We start from the raw sequence: 13199 nt of genomic DNA on the forward strand, positions 1-13199 counted from the left end.
TATTAAGATCTATTTTTCACACACATTTAATATTTCTTTTTTAAAAATTTACGAATTTGTATGTTAAAGTGTTTACTGTATTTTGATCTATTAATCTTAAATAATAATAAACTACAAGATTGTATCCCGGGAACCGAACTCGTATACCTACCGTATAATGATTACTCTGAAAGATGTTGTATTAACTTAAATTATTCCATTGCAATAAGACAGAATATTAACCTGTGGCTGTTCAATCTTCAACAGATAGTAAACAATTATATATAGTAATATGAATTATAAAAACGCTTTTTACAGTATTTGTTATTTCTAAAATCAATGATTTTTTTGGCAGAAAATGAGATATAGATTCACCCCTAAAGCTTACACATCTGTTATTAATCATCCTGTATGTTATTCTCTGTTGACGAACCCTTCATTTAATTAAACAAGATGCAATAATAAGTGCGTTCCTTCGTCAATACTTAAAAAAAATTGTAACGAAATTGTATCAATATCACGTGTGCATATAAAATTTTCTTATATCGAAAGCAATAAGGTTGACAATCGAATGAAACGACTGCATTAATATACGGCGCGTGTGTTAAGTGTAAACCATTGTTGTGTTGTAAGACATCAATCAATAAAACTTAAACGGGGATCTGTCAATGGTGTGTTTATATTAATGAGCGGAAAGCGGGGCGGAGTGATGAGCGGATTGTTTAGCGTTTTGATAATTATACTAAGTAATGTGTGGCTTATCTTTACAAATAAATAAAATAGGAGTGTATGTTTGTAATATTATAACACGCTTTATACCGTCGATATATTTTACAGAAAAACCGATTGATTTGTTACCGCTCCGGCATTGATTTGTATACTAGACGGCAAAAGGTTGTTGATAACGAAGGTGAATATATTGTTGATTAGAAATAAAAACTTGTTAAAAATCTAGTCGTGTGAATTTAACTTAAGAAAGCGACATTACTTTCCGATCTCCCTAATATATATGGTACAAATGCCAAAATTATTGTCTTTCTGTACGTTTGTTCAGGTTAATCTCTGAAATAGCTGGACCGATTTTTATTGGTTTATACTGGCAGGTAGGTGATGTAATAAGGAATAACTTAGGCTACTAGAAAAATTTCTAAACAAAAACAAACTAATAATTTTTTTTTGTTAAATTCCACGCGGACGAAGTCACGGGCAGAACTAGTTTGTAATAAGTTCTTATAACACTTTTACCTTCAAATTTAACTTTTATTATAGTAGTTACAATACTATAATATACAGAGTGTTTAAATATAGGAAAAAGCCTTAAAACTTTTTAACAAATTTTAAATAACGCTGTATAAAATAATCAATCTGAAATGCAATACATTTATTAATTTAAAAAAGCAGCAGGTATATATAATATATATGTAATTTAATATGTAGTAATTTGAATTTTTCACACCTTTTTTAACTATATAAAAATTCATTATTTATTATATATACTATACATTTACCCTTAAAGCTTTCACATCTAACTAATTATGTTTTGTATATATATTTAAATTGATTGTTTTTATAATGGTGTATACGGGTAGTTAAAAAAGGTAATATCTGATGCCATTATTACTGGAGGTAGAGAATCGCTCCGCTGATACTTCCTCCAGACCCTGGCCCGGCTAATTCCGTCCGCCATAAATCCCGGTATTAATTCAACGACAAAGCATTAGATATCTAGTCACTATCCGCCGGGAACTATTCCGATAGATTGTTTAGTAACGCCCTTAATTATAAGGGTGTGTACAGACGAAAACCAAAACAAATTCCTACCGATCGTTCTAACTTACGGCATAGACTACATTAAGTTTGTACGTTTCTTAAGACGTTTGTAATGTCGTCTGTAAATTTTGTTAATGTTTCAATTGATTTTCAATCTTATCGTTTTAGATATTTGGTTGGTATTCGATCGCGGCGCGTGTACATTAGGTAAATTGCTTAATGTCTTCTAAACGGGCGGTGCGCGGAGATGTTCCGTTTCGAGGCTCATCTGCGAGCAACGCTGATGTTTGTACAGCGATACGTAAATTATTTTGAAATTGGAATCAATTAATTTGTACACAAAGCCACGAATAGAACCAACTGTGTTTTTCACTAATCAAATACAATGATTCTTTTAGATTCTTGCGAAAATATATATACACCACTTGTTAAAGTAGATAAGGACAAAGGAATGAACTACATTGATACATCAGCTAACTTCTTGGAACTATACTATCTTTTTTTCGCGTATCACATATTATAATAATCAAAAAATAGTTATTGAGTTTCTTCCTGTTTCTTCTCTACAACTATAACACCTTGCGAAGCAGAGTCGAAAATAAAACAGATTAAAAAAATTAACGATCTATAAGAGTTCTGTTAAAAGTTCCAATTTTAAATAAAAAAAAATCTTTTATCTTTATCTTTAATCAACGACATATAGTTATCGACGTATGCGCAACTTTTTTTACGTTTCCTCTAACTAGAAATTTTAATTAATGACTTATTAATTGAATTATAATTTCCAAGATTTAACCAAGGTCCAGAAAAATCGCTTGATGTGGGGGGACATACCTTACAGTGGACAATAATCGGCTAATATGTTTATATGAATAAATTGTAACAATTGTCTTACTCAATTGTTATTATTATATAATTATTATATTATTATTTAATGGAATCAGGCGTTACCTTGCGGAAGTCAGTCCTAAGTAAGAAAAGGACCAATATCTAGCCACTTCCGCACATGCAGTGGTAGTCGTGCAATAAAGTGCACCGCCCGCCAGCCCACTGATAAATGCGTATGCGACAAACAATGCGAATTACACAACCGTCACCGTTAAATCACTTAACACGTGTTTCACCCCTCCACGGGGCATCTTCAGGAGTTATGTTACACCGATTATTGCCAAACACTGAGTCTAGTAGTCAAGAGAGTTCCGATAAATTGTAACAATTGTTAGTGAATCAATAAATAACATGAAAATATTAGAACTTAAAACGAATACAACCTTATTCAAAGCCTGCAAAATGGTATCATAATAACCATTTTAACAGCGTCGTGGTTTATTAAACAGAAATCCAAGAATCACTGAACATAAGAACTGATGAGGAAGAATTAAAGAAAAAAAGACTGTTAAATAGAAGATGTATCACGAAATAAATATATGCAGTGACTGGAAAATTTAGCCAATAAGTTATATCGCATTAGCAACTGTCAGATATTCTTATCTTTATTATTAAAACACCATGATAAAGAAAAAGTTGGTGAAGAATATTGAAGAATGAGATGTCTTCTGAGGAGCAACTTAAACGTGATAAGGGAAATGGAACAAATCTGCTTATAACCTCAGATTGATTGTATATTACCACGAAGAAGAATGTCTAAATCTCCAGTTCTTAAAAAACATCATAGAGAATTGAACCCACGACGTATGGTATTAAACTGCAGGTGTTTTACCGCTGAACACAGATGAACCGATTCAAAACTTTAATACCAAAAGTTGAGAGCTTTCGACAATAATGACGAAGCCTTAATAGCAGTTCGACAATAGAGGCTTTCGCGGTGCGAGAACGGAAGTGAATGCGGTAAGAGAAAGAGATTACAGTTCTAATCACAGCTTCTTATCCAGTCGAACGTGAACTTTGTTATATATATATATATATATATATATATATATATATATATATATATATGAATTTAATTGTAGATGTCAAATAGATAGGCGACTAGGTCAACAGGCGGATATAATGAAAAACAATGGACTTTAGCTCTTCCTATGTAAGAAATAGATCTAAATCATCCACCAGTGACTTCCGGCGACTTTAACTATGTCGTTCGTCCACTAGTGTGATTACCCATGTCGTGATGATCGCCACTTAAAAACCTTTCGTCACCATCCATCAGTTGCACAAGCGACTTTGGTTCATTCATTTATATTTATATACTAGCTGATCCCGCAAACGTTGTTTTGCAAAAAAAATTAAAGTTTTTAATTAACAAATGTAAGGTAAGTGTTGATCGTAGAGGGGTGAAAATTTAGGTTTGTATGTATTTTTGTATGCTGTATCATAATAAAATAAAAACCAAAAAAATTGTCTAAAAAATTAAAAATAAAATTTAGGGGTGGACCACCCTTGTCACTTAGGGGTATGGAAAATAGATAGCAGCCGATTCTCAGACATACTGAATACGCATGTAAGATTTGGTAAAAATCGGTCAAGCCGTTTCGGAGGAGTTGAAGTTCGAACACCGTGACACGAGAATTTTATACATTAGATTTAGTTTTCACTAAAGGATTATATCAAAAGTAACTTACATATGTATTTAGTTTTCCAGGTGTACGATTTTAGTTCCAGATGGTTCTGTACAGGAGAATCCGCTTCCTTGTCCGGTACAGACGTGCTCGTAATAAAAATGGTTACAACAATAATTAATACGCTCGTGTAAGCCGAGTTATCTCGCGGGGCCGCTGTTAAAAAACTAACGTCTATCGATATTGATTATGATTGTGTTTCTCAAACTTTATGTATATATATATATATATATATATATACGCTTCGTGATTGCCACTGCTCACATATAAGTTTTCAGAGGATTGTCAACAGTATAAATCCGCCTATGGAGCGTGAAGTTTATGATATATCCTCCCATTGATATCTTTGAGAGATATGCCTTGTAGTAAGCAAGCGTCTATGGCTTGATACGGCGAAATATCATATGAAATCGGATAAAGAATATATTTTTATGCTTTATTGTTTATTAATATACAAGCTACATAGCATAGAAATAAGATTTCTGCATATTAAAATTACTTATTGTTTACTATCTGCCTCTGTATTTTGTACTGCCAGAAGGAACTGGCATGTCGCAAGGATAGAAAAAAAAATATAACGTATTTCAGGGATCATTATGATCATTCCACGTGGTAAAAACTGCCTTAAGCCTCCCAGAATTCCCAAGAGGGAGAGGGTGTCCAAAAGCTACGTGATGGTCTAATATCAGAAAGGAAGTGGAAACCCTTCAACTTGATACAGAGACAACCCAGGATAGAGTGGCCTGGCGCAAATTGATAAGGAGACCCGACCCCAAATAAAGGGAAAAGGGAAGGAAGAAGAAGAAGGGATCATTCTGAATGTTTATACAGGGTGATTATATCAGTGTAAAAGCTTTGAAGTTTTTAGCCGACAAATAACTTTACACACATTTTCAACCGCCATGTCGATATTGTATATTTTGCGTCCTTACAATAGGTTCTAGTATAATATGAAAAGAGCCTAATTCTATTTAACTAAAAGGCTTGTTGATTTGAATGTAAGTGCTCATAATAGACCAAAAAAAAATATTGGCCGAGTAAAACGTGGAAGACCGTGTCTCTTCCAGTGAGTCGAATAAACCCATTTGTTTGAGTTGATCAGTTTATTATTATTATTAGGATCCATATTCCACAGACATTGCTCACGTTTTTGCATGTTAAAGTATTTAAGTATAAAAGTTTGTCTCCTGATCTATTTTAACGACGTCCTAACAATATCTCACTTCCTGATACCTACTCCATATTGTCATCATCAGGTTGTGCGCCAGTATGTGCGGCGGTTGCCATATTCACTACAACTCTTGAGTCTCGTCCGTGCAACACACGCTAGAGTTCGTGTGACGTGATATTGCTACCACCGCCTGATGGACACTGTTATACAGCCTGTTGTCTGTTGTTCGACAGACAGTGATGACTGCCTCGCTGCTTAGCCCCTGATCCTCGTGGATGGTCAGCGCCCTTGAACCTATCTCTGCACCGTAGCCTTGGCTAATGTGATATTGCAACCCCATGATGGACACTGCTATACAGCCTGTTGTCTGTTGTTCGACAGACAGTGATGACCGCCTCGCTCTTTAGCCCCTGATCCTCGTGGATGGTCAGCGTCCTTGAACCTGTCTCTGTACCGTAGCCTTAGCTAATGAGAACTTGTTTATCGGCATGGGTGTTACATATAGGGTGTTCTTCTTTTTCGGAATGTCTAGTTGATCGAAGTTTATTATAAGTGAAACTTTGACAAAGTCGGACGTTGATCCGATTAGCGGAGAGTTCGTCGATTATTAAGGAACGTTTATAATTTGACCCCGTATCGATAACGCGGGCCAATGACTTTGTTTTCGTGCGAACACATCGGTTCTTTATCGGGCATCTGTTATTTCAAATTCACACGTGCCGGCCGCTGTTGCGTCATCTGTGATGATCGAAGCAGTTCATTTTAATTAAAATTAACTTAAATTTGACTTATGTAATAATGTGTTAAGATACCGCATGCTTAATCGATTAAGGCTTCTAAGGGCGAAATAGGATCACTCTTTTTCACGATGACATAATTGTGATCCGAATTTGACCTTGGTGCTTGACTATTCCGTCGATCAGATATTACTATCTAATCTGGGATACTCTAAAAATGATCTATTCAAAGTTCTAATGCGATTGAACCACTATTCCCAGACTTACAAATCAAGGTCAAATTTTGAGATTCTACTTGATGTTAAAAGAAGATTTCCAATGTGAATATCGCTAAGAGATCAATGGTATGAAATGGCATTTATAGTTTATGAGGTATGTGACCAGAGGGCTGAAAATGTGATGTTCATTATAAACCTAAATCTCATTATCACTTCAGCTATTCAACGTGGGCTTGCACAAATATTTTCAACACCTTCACTGCAGAACATAAAAACCTTAATGGGCATTGTCTGAGTTATGTGGCCTTCTTCTTCCGAAAGATCGCCACGATGACCGATCGTCAATCTACCTTGTGGAAAGCCTATCCACGCCGCGTCTACCTGCTGGACGCTGCTTATGTGGCCAGCCTTCGAATAAAAGCCTTCAACCTGATACGCTATGTCAGTTATTTTCATTTCGTAATGCGTAAAAGCAGACAAATGTCAATTAAAAAAAATATCTGTGATACTTCAAAGAATATAGATTAAAAAAAATAGTTGTACGGACTCCTATGTTTGTATATATATATGGGATAGGTAGATATAGCCGCTGATATCGGTGGCCATTACAATACCAAAGACAACGGCTTTATGAATAAAGCGAATATTAAACTTCGCTTGTTTCGGTGTCAAAAAATTAATATTAACGATTTCTTCAACGATGAAGTGTTGGCCGGAAAATAAAAAAAAATGGAATAATTTATGCGCGACATTTCTTTTGACGCCTTTGTTATTGGAGTAGGGGGGAGGGGGGTTTTGGAGGCAAACGGTGGGGGGTAACAAGAGGTGGCTTCTCGAAATATTCAATTTAATTGAATTATAGCACCGCGAGTTTCAAGCTACGGGAACAGACCAGACGCAATGCAACTGACATTGCAACTCGGAAACAATAGATGACAACTATTGAAATTTTGCAGCTGTCAAAAGTTTTTGGCGCGAATGTTTTTTTATTTATAAATTACATGCTAATAAGATATCGAGAAATAATATGTAATACATCTAAATGTCACAGTAATAAATGACATAGATGTTGGCGCGAAATTTGCAACTGTCAAAAGTTTTTGGCGCGAAACGCTTAGTATAACTGACAGGGCACAGGTAATACATGCCGCATATTAAAAAAAACATTTGGTTTTAAAAAGTAGTGCAATTGCAATTGTTTTGAATTATGGATGATTATTTATTATGTTTGTGAATATTTTAACTATAAAAACAACACCATCACTGCTATATATAAAAATATGTGATTAAAAATATAGCACACTGCCTCATATTTTTTTTTGTAATAGGAAAAACGGTTATAAAAATATTAAAAAAATTTAAAAACTACACAACCAGGATCATTAAACGATATTAAAAAAGAAGGCAATATAATGTAAAAAACGGAATTATACAATTTTTTTAATCTGTGGTTAACTCGAGTTCCTTATTTAAATTTATTAAGTACACAATGTTAATGTCAACTATCAAAATGCATGAAGACAGTGTTATATGTAAAAAAAAAAAACAGTAAAATCATGCTTTAAAACCACACGCGAAATCACGAATTATGTATGTACAAAGATCTTTATTCAAATTTAAAATATAATAAAGGAGAACAGTTATTTCACGTGATAAATCATAAAGCAGTAGCAATAAATGCTTTGATAGCATCTAATGCGATTCATCAAACCCGTATCAATAGCTCCGGTCCGATTAGGAACAGCTGGTCAATCTGAATTAACATTGTTTATCCCAATGGGTGGCGTACGATCGATTCGACAACAAAATACTGCCATTACTCCAGAAATTAAAAATAATCTCAACTTTATTACAATAGAAATAAGATTTGTTTCGTAAAAAAAATTTCGACAGGTGTGTATATCTTTGGCGCTGACTGTACACAGTTCGATTGAATGGAGTCTTATTAATAACCGGTTAGAACCAGTTTCGACCCAGGACACGTGGTCAGAGAGTTTTTGTCATACGTTGCATTAAAATTATCGGTTGTTTTGTCCGTCGATGTCGCTATTATGTTCATTGTGGGGGCCGCCTCAATTTATTCCCTTCCGCAGCTGATAGTATATCAAAATTTGTTACGTTTAAAAAACTTAACTATGTTTTGTTGTACAGAGTTTGTTGATTTATGGATTTAGATGACGATGGAAGGTCACTGTTGAATGTGTGAAAGCTGTGGAGCGCTAGGAAACGTTTTATTTTAAACACCCTCTTAAGTTAACGTTCATAACAATCATTTCAGATACAGAATGTCCACTACTGGGCAAAGGCATTACTCATAAATTTCCAATAAGATCAGTTGAAACACGCATTTTATACACATTATATTTTCTTTTACAATTCTCATGTTATTTTTCTTTGACAGAATTAATTTAAAATTATTTTTTTAATATGTTTTATTTATATATCAGTCAATTATTATTATTACATAGCGGGATTCTTCCTAGGGCCGGTAAATTTTGGAAGTAATGACAACACGAAGTCCGAAGTATATCGATGTATAGCGAATTATATTTCTGTGGAATTCCCCATTTCGATGCGCCGCTGACACGTTCATAATTTTTGAGTGCCATACATTAGACATACAATAATTGAAACAATATGAGCTCTTGAAGGTTGTATACCTATAATCAATAAACCTGATTCTTTGAAATATCGAAGGATATTTCATGAAGTGTTTTTACGTGGCAAAAGTTCAAGGTTTGAACTTGGGTTGTATTTAGAAATAGTAAATGAAGTGTTATGTGAAAAATTTATTAAAAATGTTAGTCTCTTTCCCATAATAAGCTATGAGTTCACGAGAGGCCACGAAAAACGCGGTTTTATTTTAAAAAAAAACATTGAACTTGACGTATTGTCTGAATTTAGATCGCAATGGCTTCTTGTACCAGTGCGGCTTGCGTGTTGCATTTGGTGCATTCATTTCGACCTGTCAATGCACCGCTTGGCTGCCAATCAGGTCGCGGCTTCAGGTGCTAACATTCGAAAATCGAATGCCTGAAGCCTGTCTTAGACGTGAAGTCGATTGATTGAAGCCTATTTATGATTTACTAATTCACCGTCTTTTAAATCGCGAGATATTTTTTAATCTATATAAAAATATATAAAATTGGTTTGTCTGTTTGTAATATTAAAATGGCCTTACCTATACCACCTTCGAGCAAGCGTCTTACGAAATACTTAAGTTCAATTTAATATATTTCACAGACCCTTTTGTTCTGTGAACTCATATTATATGAAACTGTAAAAGCCTTAAGGCTAACAGCATTAACTTTCTCAGAAACTATATATATGTTGCACATACCAAAATGACCTGACCTGACCCTGAGCATGATAAAAATGATTACCGAAGTATGTTATAATTTTTGAACGAAAGAAAAGTAAGTAAGAAAAGGAACCAATATTTAGCCACTTCCGCACATGCAGTGGTAGTCGTGCAACAAATGCACCGCCCGCCAGACCGCTGATAAATACGTATGCGACAAACAATGCGAATCACACAACCGCCACCGCCAAATCACTCAACACGTGTTTCACCCCTCCACAGGGCATCTTCAGGAGTTATGTTACACCGATTAGTGCCAAACACAGAGTCAAAATATTGGTCCTTTTCTTACTCAAGATGGACTTCCGCGAGGTAAGGCTTGATTCCATTAAATATGAAAGAAAAGTAAATTCCGTATAGAAAGTAAGTATCAAAGAATTTCATTATATCGAACCAAGAAAACAGTATCACCCTCTCCTATACCAAAAGGGACACCCCGTGAATTCGTAATGACTAAATTAACAACACCTATTGTTTAGCCGCAGTGTTTTTTATATTAGAATATTAATAACCGTAGTCCCATTGTCTTTCCGTCGGGGGATCCCCGGAGAAAAATGTTCGACGGAGACGAGGGGGTGCCAAAGTTTCAATTGATCGATTCAAACATTAATTTCAATAAAGACAATGGTCGCGGTTGTTTTGGACACGTCCTAATTGTGGCGGGGACTCCCCTGTACGAATATTTTTTGTTTCAGGTGAAGAAAAAGTTTTGATAGAGAAATATGCAAAATTTTGATGAGACAATAACATTAAATTGGTCGGTAGGCGCGGACGAAATTAAATTGTGAAAGAAAAATAGGGAATCGAATGAATTTGTATTATTATGATAACAATGTCAAATTCTTAGGAAGGAATAGGCGTCTGTCAAAGTCACCACGTTGTCTGGTCTTGTACTGACCTCATTCAGCGACTTAAAACTTGACTATGTGTTCTCTTGTAATGTCTCCTAATTATCTTGTATCTACTCTAATCATGCCTTCCGTCCCCCTGGTCTACCTGCTCATACTACACACTCAATCTTTCATCACCCGTGATCTGTTATCTTCAATCTTCTTATAAGACTCATCAACAACCACGTATCAGATCTATAAATCATCACAACACACTAGTAAAATACCTTCATATTCATACTTACTTACCCCGCTCGTTCAGTGACCCAAAGTGGGTCTTGGCCTCCGAAGCGAGAGACTTCCACTTTCCTCAATCTTGCGCCATCGTCTGCCATTTGTTGACATTCAATTCGCGCAAGTCTGCCTCAACGCGATTGATCCAGCGATACCTGGGTCTACCCAGGTCTTCAACCCCTCGGTTTTTCCAGGTACGCTACCTTCACGCTCCGATCCTATCCCATTCGCTCCAAGTGACCAAGCCAACGGATTCGTTGAGCTTTATATTCGCCAATGATATTTGACTGTGATATTAATTCGGCATTCTTTCGAAGCCTCCAAGATCCGTTTTGATTTCTCGCTGGTCCCAAGAGACTTCATATTCATACATTGTGGTATTGTATACGAAATGTTTCGAAGCTTCTAGAACGTCGCAATCGACCCATAACGTATCACTGTATTTACTTATAGCACAGATAGAGCTCTTTATATTCTATATGTCACAAATCATCTTTCTCTCTACACAAAGTTTATAATGAATTGACATATTCCGAACACGTGTTACTTCGCTACAAACTAACAATCGTCGACATGTGGTTACACGTCTACACACATATAATGTACTTTATATCACTTAGTTTTAAGTTGTAAATCGCTTGGCTTAGTCCACACATCGCAATGTTTGAGGTTATCGGATATTAGTTCTTATTAGAAAGCGAAGAAGAATGATTTTGACAAAGGTTCCACTGTATTTTGTAATGATTTTCACGTTTTCCAATAAGCGAACTACATGTTAGTTTAATCGATTCTAATGCTTCTAAATTGCTATTTACATTAACTCGATATAGATACTACAATACAAAGATTTATTATAAAAATATTCAATTAAATAATTAAGTAAATAAAATTGAATACCTAGAACAGATGTAAAATGTGATATAGAATAAAAATAAAGAAATTGTAATAGTTAAGGTATGAGGAAAAGAAAGAATGGTATCGGATAAAAGTAAAAATGGATATGAAAGGGAAAGAGAAAAGAAATGTAGAAAGAACGAGAATAAAGGAATGAAAGATCGAAAGAGGAACGATAGAAGAGCACGAATATATATATATATTTGTGTGTAATTTACACCATGGCGTATATCGGTGTTGCCTGTTATTCAAATTCCAATTAATCCAGTGTATTATATTTGTGTTAATGTTTATAAAAAAACTAACATTTACTAGAATTTTGTAGATATGTTTTATGCTATAATATCCGGACAGGCATGCACGGATACAATGTATATACAATCTATGGTATATTAAACATTTAAAAAGAATAAAAAAACACTCATCATAGATATGCGGAGGGTATAATGTGATAATTACTAGAAGATAATTTCTCACTTGTAATTTAAATGTAAATTCTCCACATACACGTTACTGCTTCAGTTATATCTTTCTTTGTATAGACACAATTATCATGCATACGAATCTAAACCAGTACATCAATATTAATTTGCTATTACGTCTCTGACGATGAGTGGAATGAAGTCGGAGGCATTGATGCGTTTGATTCAAATCTAATTAGTTTCTCGAACGGTAGCAAGCGATGTATACGTAATTTATTGGATAGTTTTATTTTTTTCGTCGATTTATCACGGATTATTATAATGTAATAATTAAAATTGACGCCATCTTAACAATGATATATAAATAGACTATTTCTTAGTTTATAAGTAAAACATTGTTAGGGTTGAAAGTTTCTTGAGTTTCGACCACGAGACGTGGATAGGCCCACTAGATGAAATGCGTGGAGATCTTTGAGGGAGGTATATACCTAGCAGTAGGCGTCCATCGGTTGAAAAGAAGAAGTAAAACCTCGAAGATAATCTAAAATATGACCTGATGATATCAAAAGTATTGTCAGATTGCATAATTCATAATCTGACATATAAAATGTCCATGTCACAATGTTAGTTACCGTACTCCTCCGAAACGGCTTGACCGATTTTTACCAAATTTTATATGCGTATTCAGTAGGTCTGAGAATCGGCTACTATCTATTTTCCATACCTCTAAGTGATAACGGTGGTCCAACCCTAAATTTTTTATTTTATTTTTTTATGATACAACATACAAAAATACATACAACCCTAAATTTTCACCCGTCTACGATCAACACTTATTTTTTATTTGTTAATTAAAAACTTTATTTTTTTTTTGCAATGCCACGTTTGCGGGATCAGCTAGTTGTATATATAATAATAATTATCAACGTACTTTAAAATTTAAAAAC

The 13199-nt window shown here is 34.6% G+C and overlaps 1 protein-coding gene across 2 annotated transcripts in view; it reads right to left on the reverse strand.

Annotated features, from left to right (window-relative positions):
- The window catches only part of ct (homeobox protein, cut), a 236168-nt gene that overhangs the window by 93787 nt on the left and 129182 nt on the right, over nt 1-13199 (reverse strand). The gene's annotated exons all lie outside the window — the stretch shown is intronic.

The sequence above is a fragment of the Battus philenor genome, unplaced genomic scaffold (genome assembly GCF_028537555.1).
Source record: "Battus philenor isolate CCGP_79_NKW_IND1 unplaced genomic scaffold, ilBatPhil1.0.hap1 SCAF_23, whole genome shotgun sequence".
Classification (NCBI taxonomy): Eukaryota; Metazoa; Arthropoda; class Insecta; order Lepidoptera; family Papilionidae; genus Battus; species Battus philenor.